This window comes from Physeter macrocephalus, chromosome 4, assembly GCF_002837175.3.
Source record: "Physeter macrocephalus isolate SW-GA chromosome 4, ASM283717v5, whole genome shotgun sequence".
Taxonomy (NCBI): Eukaryota; Metazoa; Chordata; class Mammalia; order Artiodactyla; family Physeteridae; genus Physeter; species Physeter macrocephalus.
In genome coordinates, this window is record NC_041217.1 from 21,737,738 (window position 1) to 21,747,233 (window position 9,496).

Genomic DNA, 9,496 nt, shown 5'->3' on the forward strand with positions numbered 1-9,496 from the left:
CTGATCTATAGACCAGAATGAAATCCTTAACCATTTAAGGGTTTGCTGAGTTCTCTCTCTATAGCTAGGCTGCTTGGAAAGCTAAGGGACAATTAGAAGATAGTCTTTAAGCTTGGCAGGTCCCCAAGAAGGCAGGGCCATTTGATTTATCCTTCATCTCTAGCACCTAGCACATAGTAGGTGCTCAATAAATATTTGTTAAATCAATGAATAAGTCCCAAAAGGGTAATTCAGATTTGAACAGCTAAGCAGGGGAGGATCATGGTGGTCTGAGAGTGATTAGGAACGATTGTGTTGAGAAGGTGGGTGAAGGATGGACAAAAGCTGGGTAGGAAAAGAGGAAGAGGGGCATTCTTAGCATGGGAACTTGTAAGGTGACTGGTGGTGAGAGGTCTCAAGATGTTACCAAAAAATCAGTCTGGACAGACTGGGACCAGATGTGTGGGTTGGCAAGTCTCCTAAGTGGTCCTACGTGTAGCCCTAAGAAAGACAGTAAAATTGTGAGGAGTTGGTGGTTAAGTTCCAGAAGTCTGGTTATCCCAATCCTATTTATAACACCAGTGTCATTGGTCTGAAATGAGATGGTGTGGCTGAGGGGGGGAGGGTGTCACTCAGTACCAAGTGACAAACACTGAACCAGCAGATACTCAGTGAGAGCCAGGCCGTGTGCAGGGTACAGAGGGGAAAGTGTCCGCTCTCAGGGACCCCACAATTCACGAGTTACTGGTCTACCTGCATTGAGGAGTAGTCTCCCAAAACCAGATTGTGTGGTGCTCAAAAGATCAGAAACCAGGACTTCTAGGCTTGCCAACCGGGGCTGCCCAGACTTCATTCGCCAGAAGTCCATTTTTCACAACAGTTTGCGACTGGAGCTTCCTGTCTGGCAAATGACAATTTCAAGGATGAGCTTTCCTGATCATTAACAGATTTTTTTTTTTTATCAAGTAGCTGGGTGCTCTGAAACTGAGCCTCAATCCTTCTGGGCCCATGCAAGCAGAGGCAAAGGATTGCTCTAAAAGTATCAAAATTGTCTTTATTTGGCTCTAAAAGGAGAAGCAGGCTGCACCTCTGCGCTGATTTGTCCCTCACTCTGGGAGGATGACCTCGGTGAGTCCTCTTGTCACACCAGTGTACGCTGGGCTCCTATTCATTGTTCTCGGGACCAACACTGGAGAAATGAACAAAGACAAGACGTGCAGACTGGGTTGTTATGTTTCCATTTAGGAACATAAAGGCTATACAGGAGAGTTTTTTTTTTTTTACCATAAAGAAAATGGCCAAGTGGCAAGCTTTTGGGGGTCTCTGGAATAGAGGAGGGTAAACTACAGAAGGGACTCTAAGCTGAGGATAAGATTGTTAGGGTTGGGGTTATAATTCCCCAAAACAAGGGCATCCGCTAAGGGGCTCATTCACAAGCCTCCTTGCTCAGTATCATAAGCTCAGAAACGGACATGGTGCTCGCCTCTGGACAATACAGTTTTGCTGCTGAAAATCACCAAGTTTTAGACTTTCCCCACATTGGGGGCCTTCTGCAAAGTTGAAGGCGGCCCAGGTCCTCCCCACCAGGCTTTGGCCCCTGCTTCTCCCAGCTACCCCCCTCCACAACTGCAGGCCAGCGCGGGGAGCTGGCTTTCCCGCATCTGCCTGGGACTGCACGGGATATCGGGCATCTGTCATCCTGAGGACGCAGAGGACGGGGCATTGTGGGGAGGGGAGGCAGGGACAAAGGAAAGTGCCAAGGCCCCGCCAATTCCTCCTAGGCTTGTAAAATTCCAGGGCCAAGTCCAAGCTCCCAAAATAGAAGCCGACGGAGAGCAAACTTCCTGGCTTCAGAGGGTCCCTGGTGTGTGGAACGAAGCTGTCGGTCTGCAGGGTCTGGGAGGGTATGTGGGTGGAGGCAGGTGGAGAGGAGCCTGAGTGACCAGGGGTGACCACGACCCTGGGGGAAGGACACCGCCTGGAGCGGTGACCTCAGCCACAGGAGCGGCAAGTTCTGTGCACCCCATCTCGGTGGCCACTTCTTTCTTTAGAAAGAGGTAGTTTGCTTTTTGTGGTCTTGGGAAGACAGCAGATGACAAAGCGGTCATAGGCTGTGCGTGGCCCGGTGACACGTCTTTGGCTCGGGGGCAGTGTATCTGGGGACACAGGCGGGGTGTGGTTGCTCCGTGTCCACTGGCAGCTGGCAAATGGGAAGCGTGTACCTTGGTTACTGCCTCTGTTCTAAAGGCCACGGCTTATTTATTCAACTGTCGTTAAAAGGGTCTGAGTTCATCAGCAGTGTGTTAAAAATCTATAGCTCAACAATTAGCCTTTAATGTATATTTTTTTGCTCACAATGTGTTAGGTTTAGGGAACACTATTTTTGATGTCTTCATGGTCTCTCACGAAGACATCAGACACAGTTAAATAAGAACAAGCATCAGATTAAAAAATCCAGACAGCCCTGCAGAACCAACTTGCTTACTGTGATCAGACGGGAGACGACATTAACTTGAATCAATTGGGCATCACCCAGCTCTCCAGATGTGCGCTCGGATTTTGCAAATCGCTTGTGTGAGCAGGGAGCACACGCTTCTTCCTAAGGTGCCTCGGTTTCCTTCTTTGTTAGTTCTTCCCCTAAACATGGCCGGAGCTGAAACATCCTAAAATAAACAAAGCAATGAAAGAAACAAAATCTCCACGCGCAATCCTCACGCCCAGAAAGTGTCTTCAAGTATTTAATCAGAAATCCCTCTAGGACTCCATTCATCTAAATGCTATCGAAAAGTCCACTCTCAGTAGCTAAGGAATAGCCCAGAGGTGGTTCCCCGAGGCGGTGTTGGATTCCAAGGAACCATTGCCATTGTTTTCCTGGTTCCCTTTCTGCGTACAGACACGCGGGGTCAGCTGTCAACAAATGCGTCTGGGGTTGAATTGCACTGAGCACACATGGTGGGACTGCGTGTGGACAGTCACTGCACCGGGCAGAGCCTAGCTTATTAGCACCCACTAAGGGGATGAGGGTTTCACTGGGTGGAGCCAATCAGCTCCCAAGGAGAGCTGGATCAGGCCTACGACGTATGGCTCCATGGGAGAAGGCTTCTCCCACTGGAAACCAAGTTCCTTTGCCCCTTTTTCATCCAACCATTCTCCTCTCAAGATTAAATAAAGCTTGCGCCGTTAGCCTATGCATTTCTTCCAGTTGGCTCAAGGTTGCTCATAAACGTTCAAGGGTATGGGCAATACACGCCATGCACACAGAGAAACTGGGTATTTTCTCCAGCTCAGAGCTCAGAGAAGCTGAGCAGCCAGGCATGTTCACCAGCTGGCACGGTCTGGGCTGGGATTTGAACCTGGGCTGAGAGGAAGCCCACACCCCTTCGCTACCCCTCCTCGGTCCTGAAGGGTCCCTCTGGCATCCAGGGGTGTCCCTAAGGGATCCCCTTCCTGGTCAAGTCTTCCAAACGCCACAGCTCATCATCCGACCACAGCAGCCCATGGCAGAGCTGTGCCCCACAGGGCTTGGCCGGTCCTACCCAAACAGAGCCATTTTCGTCAACGAGTGATGTTAACATATCAGGGGGTTATGTAATTATTATTGTTACTTCGGTCTTGACTTCCCCTGGCCAGACATGATGTCTAAACAGGAAAGACCAGCCTTCCTGTTTGGAGATCAGTGACTTCCAGAAGCAGTTGGCCTGTGGAGTTCCTCTCGTCCCTCCTCCTCCCCTGCACGTGGTTTCCAAAGATTCCTTTTAGGTCTTGCAGATGAGTGGGAAATGCCAATAATAGCCCCCGTGAAAGGAAGGGAAGCCACAGTAGGCCAAGTGAGTGGACACCATCGTGGCCCAAGAGATGGGCTCTGTTCCAGAAACCTCTCCCTTCCATTCTGCATCCACAGGGAGCAGTGGTGGGCAGCCTGACCCCGGGCACACGGCACAACCAGAGGGTGGGTGGGGACAAGTGTCCTGGCACCCCTTTGACCTTCCATGGGCACCTGTGCCTCATGCAGTGTCTGCTGGTCATAATCAGGGACAGTGGGGCTGGGTGTAGACGAGACATCTGGCCTGAAGTCCATCTTCTGGGTTCCAGGGAAGGTCAAGGTCCTTCCCCATTATCTCCACTCCACTAAAGTCTAATTTATTTATTTAACTTCTCACTTACTGAGCAACTATTATATGAAAGACATTGCCTGCAGAAGGGTCTCTGAGAGACCGAAATGGATATAGGAGCCTTTGTCCTGAGAAGGCCATAGACTCATTGTGGAGACGACCACACAGACACACAGCTAAGCTGGACTCAAAGGCCGGGGTGCAGGGACAAAGAGAAGTGGGGCCACCAAATCTTGGGGCCCGAGGTGGTGCCAGGCAACCAGCCCAGCCCAGAGGGTCACCTCACATCCCCAAGAGGCAGGGTCTAGCTCTGGCTCATGGGGACCCTTTCTCTGGGGCTGAGGGGAAGGGGTCCGGGCAGATTCTTCTCTTTCCCTGGAGCACCCTCGGGCCACCCACTCTTCCCTTCCAGGCCTTCCCAGCCTCCCTGGCTCCGCATGGGGGTAGGTGCTGTGAGCAGGGCAGGGAGGGAGGAAAAGAGAGTCACTTTCCTCTCGAATCCTGGAGATCCTGAGACCGGTCTCAGAGAGATGAGGTAATGTCTGTAACTGCTCCGCGGAGGAGATGGAACGCGCGGAGCCACGCACCCTTCAGACTCTCCCTCCCACCCTCCCGTGCTCGTCTCTCCCTCTGGCAGCCCCCCAAATGCTGATCCTGCAGTGAAGCTGTGAGAGACAGAGAGGGAACAGGATCAACCTGGGCCTCCATCCATCAAACCCATGACCGTGTCTGGACATGTCCCTGCTCTGGCTGCCAGCACTGCCTCTCCATCAGGGCCTGGGCCATGTGCAGCCGGGGAGGGGGGGCCCAGGAGGGAAGGAGGGAGGCCTCAGACGGGCACGGGCCCAGCACGCTGCAGGCAGAAAGGTTACAGAGCCGCCGCAGAGGAGGGCAGAGGCCTGAGAAGAACGGCGAGGGCTGCAGGGCTGGGCTGAACTTGTACGTGGACATGACAGCAGGCGGGCCAGAGAGAGGGGAGTGGAAGCTTCTGCCCCACGGGGCTCTCATCACTGAGCAGACTCGTCAGAGCTGCTTTACTGCAGGGTGGCTGGAGTTCCCCGAGAGACGGAAACCGGCAGGCCTTCTAAAGGTTGGGCCTAGAACTAGCGTGGTCACTTCGGCTGCCTTCTGTCGGTCAAGGCAGGCTACAGAACCAGCCCGGGGCAGGGGGCAGGGAGCGAGCCTCCGCCTCTTGACAGCGGACAGCACGTGTAGACGGGTAGGGAGGAGGCTGCCGGAAGCCCTCTTTGGAGACCATCCACACCCGGCATGAGGGTCACCAGGTCTCAGAAACGTCAGTGCCTCTACCCTTCCACACGGGAGGGCTCAGCCCCGAGAGCCACGAACCTCTCCTCTGAGGCTGCCAGCTTTTGGATCCTTTCAACCCCCAGAATCTGAGATCCGTAAAGGTCTACGCTCCACCCCAGCCGCTGGCTCTGGATGATTCCCAGGAATGAGTGTGGCCAGTGGCCTTGGTCCAGCGGCTGTGGTCCCTCTCGCTCCTTCACACCGTCCCCCCCGCCCCCCTTGCAGACAGTGATCAGTGACCAAGTTCCGGGGCATCCTGCCTCGTGGGAAGAGAAGAGCCCTCTGCAGGGCTTCAGAGGTGGAATTTGGACCAGTGGGTCAAAATTCTGGAAAGCAGATTTTGCATCAATAGAAGAATGAAGAATGAACTCTCAACAACAGACCAGGCTGATTTAGAAAAGGGGGAGCCTTCTGTTCCTAGAAGTATTCAAGCAGAAGCTGGATCACCCCTGCCAGAAGGACTAGAGCAAATCCCTAAAGGAGGCTCAGCTCTCAAGATTCCTCACACCCTGAATCACCCTTCGTGCTAACTGTCTGGAACTTGCTGGGCGACGGTTATCATCTTGCAAGTCCTGGCAATTCTCATTTTGGGGGACAACACCCTGTCACTGTTGAGAAACAGGGGCTGGCAGGTTGAACCCTACCTTCCCAGGCACCAAGTTAATGACCAACTTGTCAGGTGGGTCTAAGTGGCTTTGAGTGTTTCTACTTCAAGATGCCTGGATGGAACTTGGGCTTCAAGGAATGACTTTGTGCAGAGCCTTGGCCCCTCTCTCTGCTTGGCCTTTGGGCTGAGATGGAGCTGGAGGGGACTCGCAGCTCCCTTCCCTACGAGGTGCCCGGCGCCTGTTGCTTCTCACGTCTGTATTGACCACTGTCCTGGCCCTGAGCACTGTCCTTAGGCCTCCAAGATCCGAAGGGAGCCCAGTCCTGGGGGGTGAGGGCCTCCACAGGTGCGTTTTCTCTCTGGCTCACACACCACCTTGGCTGTTGTGGGCAGCGGACGGGCCTGGAGGGAAGGCGGCCTGACCCTGACCCTCACACGGTGCTGGCCCGGCCGATCCTCTGGGGTCTCTGGCCTTAGGGGTTGCAGTGGTCTCACTGGCCTCTGCTCTTGGCTTAATGCCAAGCGGTGTCCTGCCCTTGAGCTCTGGGAGGGAAGGAACGCTGTTCCTGGGTCGCACAGGCCCTTCTTCTGCAAGAAAAGGGAAGAAAATCCTCCCTCATTAGTAGCCAAGGGTTAGGGCCGAAGAGGTTACCTAAAATGTAAAAGATGTGATTTGGGGTCTATCAGCTTTAATCCCCTCCTTTCCATTACCTCATTGATGGTTCTTCCCTTTCAATAGCCTAGAACTCTTGAACAAAAATAGCAAAGGTCCGAGGAAACGTGTAGTGATCAGATTTTCTAGAATATTCCCAAGTCCTTCTCTGCCTGCACTTGTGCCGCCCACTGCAAGGTCTGCAGGTGAATGCAACAGGGGGGTTGGCCAGCTCTTCCTGTGACCTGGCTTTTCACGTGGAAGGATGATCACTCAATTGTTTCCCAATCAGCGTGAATGTCACACAGGGGCCAATTCTGGGATCACCCTTCAAAGCTGCTGCATGTGGTGTATGTGGTGAGTGTGTGCGTGTGTGTGTGGGGTGTGGGGTGTGTGTTCTGTGCATGGTGTATCGTGTGTACTTGGTGTATGGCACGTGTGTGCGTAGTGTGTACATGTGGTATGTATGTGTTTACATGGTGTGTGTGTGTGTGTGTGTGTGTTTATGTGGTGAGCGTGTGTGGTGCAGTGTGGGTCCCCCCCGGAGTGTGGAGAAGTTCCAGGAGGAATGTAGGTGGAGGAGGTAAGCTGACTTCCCAGCCAGAAGGCTCCAGCTGTGAAGCCTGGTGTTGGTGTTTTTGTCCGGTTTTGTTTATTTTTTGTGACCTTGAGACTCACAGAGGTCTTCCTCCCTGAAGCGAGTGTCTGTGGATGCTGCTGTCTGTGGCTCTGGTTTCTGGAGCAGAGGGGGGCGAAGGGGAAGGCAGTCCTCCTCGGCAGGAGGACGGATGGCAGGACGGTGGGCTCAGACCCTTGGGTGCTGGCCCGTGTGGATTCCAGCAGCCGGGCTCTCAGCACTTTGCCACTTCTGACGTCAGGTGGCAGGGACAGGCTCGATGCCTTTGAGTCAACGGCTTGAAAGGCTCTAGAAGGCATTGGAGCGTTAGAAGAAGGCCAGGCCTCGAGTTTAAGCTTTAGCCTCTTGGTTTCTTCTCTCCAAGGAGGGGCTCTGGGGGAGCCTTGGGCTGAGGACGACTCAGGGCTATGGTCCTGCAGCGCCACCTGGGGGCGACGAGGAGAACGGCCACCGGAGGATGAGCCAGAGGGACCCTCCGCGGTGGTGGCCGGGGGCTCCTCTCTCCGGCACTGACCCCAGAGGACACTCCCCAGTCTCCTGGGAGACCCTGGGGATTTGCTTCCTGCTTCCATCAGTAGACAGAAGAAAACTTGCCCCGAAAGCCCTGCCTTCTGTGGGATTGCCTTGCTGGGGAATCCCAGAGCGACCAGAAGACCCCACTTCCCACCCTTCCTGCCCCACTTTTTGTCAGAATACCTGTTCTATTAAGAGGTAACAATTATTTAAAGATCCTTAGAAGATTCAAACTGGGGAGACAGTGGAGTCCGCCAGGCCATTTTATAGATGAGGAAACTGAAGTTCAGAAAGGCTGTCTCCTGACTTCCAGCCCCGACCTCCTCCCATTCCCCGTCCTGCAGCGCGTGGTCCACCCGCCGTGCGGAGCGGGCCGTCGGACCCCAGCAGAGGGGCTCAGGGGACACACGGAACAGAACAGAGAGGACCTATGACGATCTGGAGGGAGGGAGGCTGACCAGAGAATAAGGCCAAGGTGAGCATGGAGCTGAGTGTCTGAGAACGGGAGCTGCGGTCACGAGGTGGACAGAGTGAGCCTGGGGGCGGCACAGAGGCAGCACACTTACCGTGAAGATATCCAGAGTGAACCCCGGGTTCGAGAGAGCTGCGGCTCTGGAGAACCTGGACGCAGCTGCATGCAACCTCTGTGGAACAAAGAGGGAATGAATATTGCAATACATTTCACATCTGAGCTCCACAGCCCAGCCCCCTTCTCCTTTGGCCTGGCCTGGCCGCCTTGTTCTCTGACGCTTGTCATCACCAACCCTCCCCCAGGGCCAGGCCACTGGCCTTCCTGGATGCTCTGTCCCCAGGCATTGGCTTTTGCTGGGTCTCCTTGCTGGGATGCCTGCCTTGCTCCTCTCCTCTGCAGCAGGATGAGCTGAAGCCCCACTCAGCCAGGGGCTCCTGCAGAGGTGGATTAATTCGCCAGGGTTGTTGTAACAAAGTATGGCAGGTGGCGTGGGTGGGGAGGGGCTTAAACAACAGGAATGTATCATCTCAGGGTTCTGGAGGCTGGAAGGCCACGATCAAGGTGTCAGCAGGGTTGCTTCCTTCTGAGAGCTGGCGGGGAGCATCTGTTGCAGGCCTCTCTCCTTGGCTTGCAGATGCCCTAGTCTCCCTGTGTCTCTCCACATGGCGTTCTTCCCATATTCCTGCCTGTTTCCAAATTTCCCCTTTTTATAAGGACATCAGTCATATTAGATTAGGACCCACCCTAATGACCTTGTTTTAACTTGACTGCCTTTCTAAAGACCCTCTCTCCAAATAAGGTCACATTCTGAGGAACTGGGCCTGAGGACTTCAACATATGAATTTTGCAGGGGACACAGTCCAGCCCGTAACAGTATATAGTTCTGGTCAGACAGTCACTGGGCTCTTCCTCCTGCTAAATCATCTGACAGCTGAAGGGAATGGGTTTCTGAATGGAAATTCTGAGACAGAAGATGGCTTGGAAGCTCGGAGAGCAGGGAGAAGGAGATTTGGGGGGAGGTAAAGGATGGATGAGGCAGCTCCAGTAGCAACAGAAACCCTGACAAAGATCAGAGCCCTGTGGAAAGAAACAGTCTGGGGGAAGGTTTTGCTCTTTGAGTGTGAGATACATTTCTCTTCCACCTCCTTTGGAAAACTTTAGCAAGTGTTACCTTATTTATCCCTAGATTGGAGTTAGATTTGTGTTGGGGATGCAA

At 53.7% G+C, this 9,496-nt stretch overlaps 1 long non-coding RNA gene across 1 annotated transcript; it reads right to left on the minus strand.

The window, feature by feature from the left end:
• Positions 1-612: 612 nt before the first annotated feature.
• On the minus strand, positions 613-8,479 carry LOC129392026 (uncharacterized). The gene is made up of 3 exons (XR_008616974.1): positions 8,375-8,479; positions 2,465-2,642; positions 613-1,168 (listed from the first exon to the last, which is right to left on the minus strand). It is a non-coding gene; the product is annotated as an uncharacterized lncRNA (long non-coding RNA).
• Between the last annotated feature and the right edge of the window lie 1,017 nt (positions 8,480-9,496).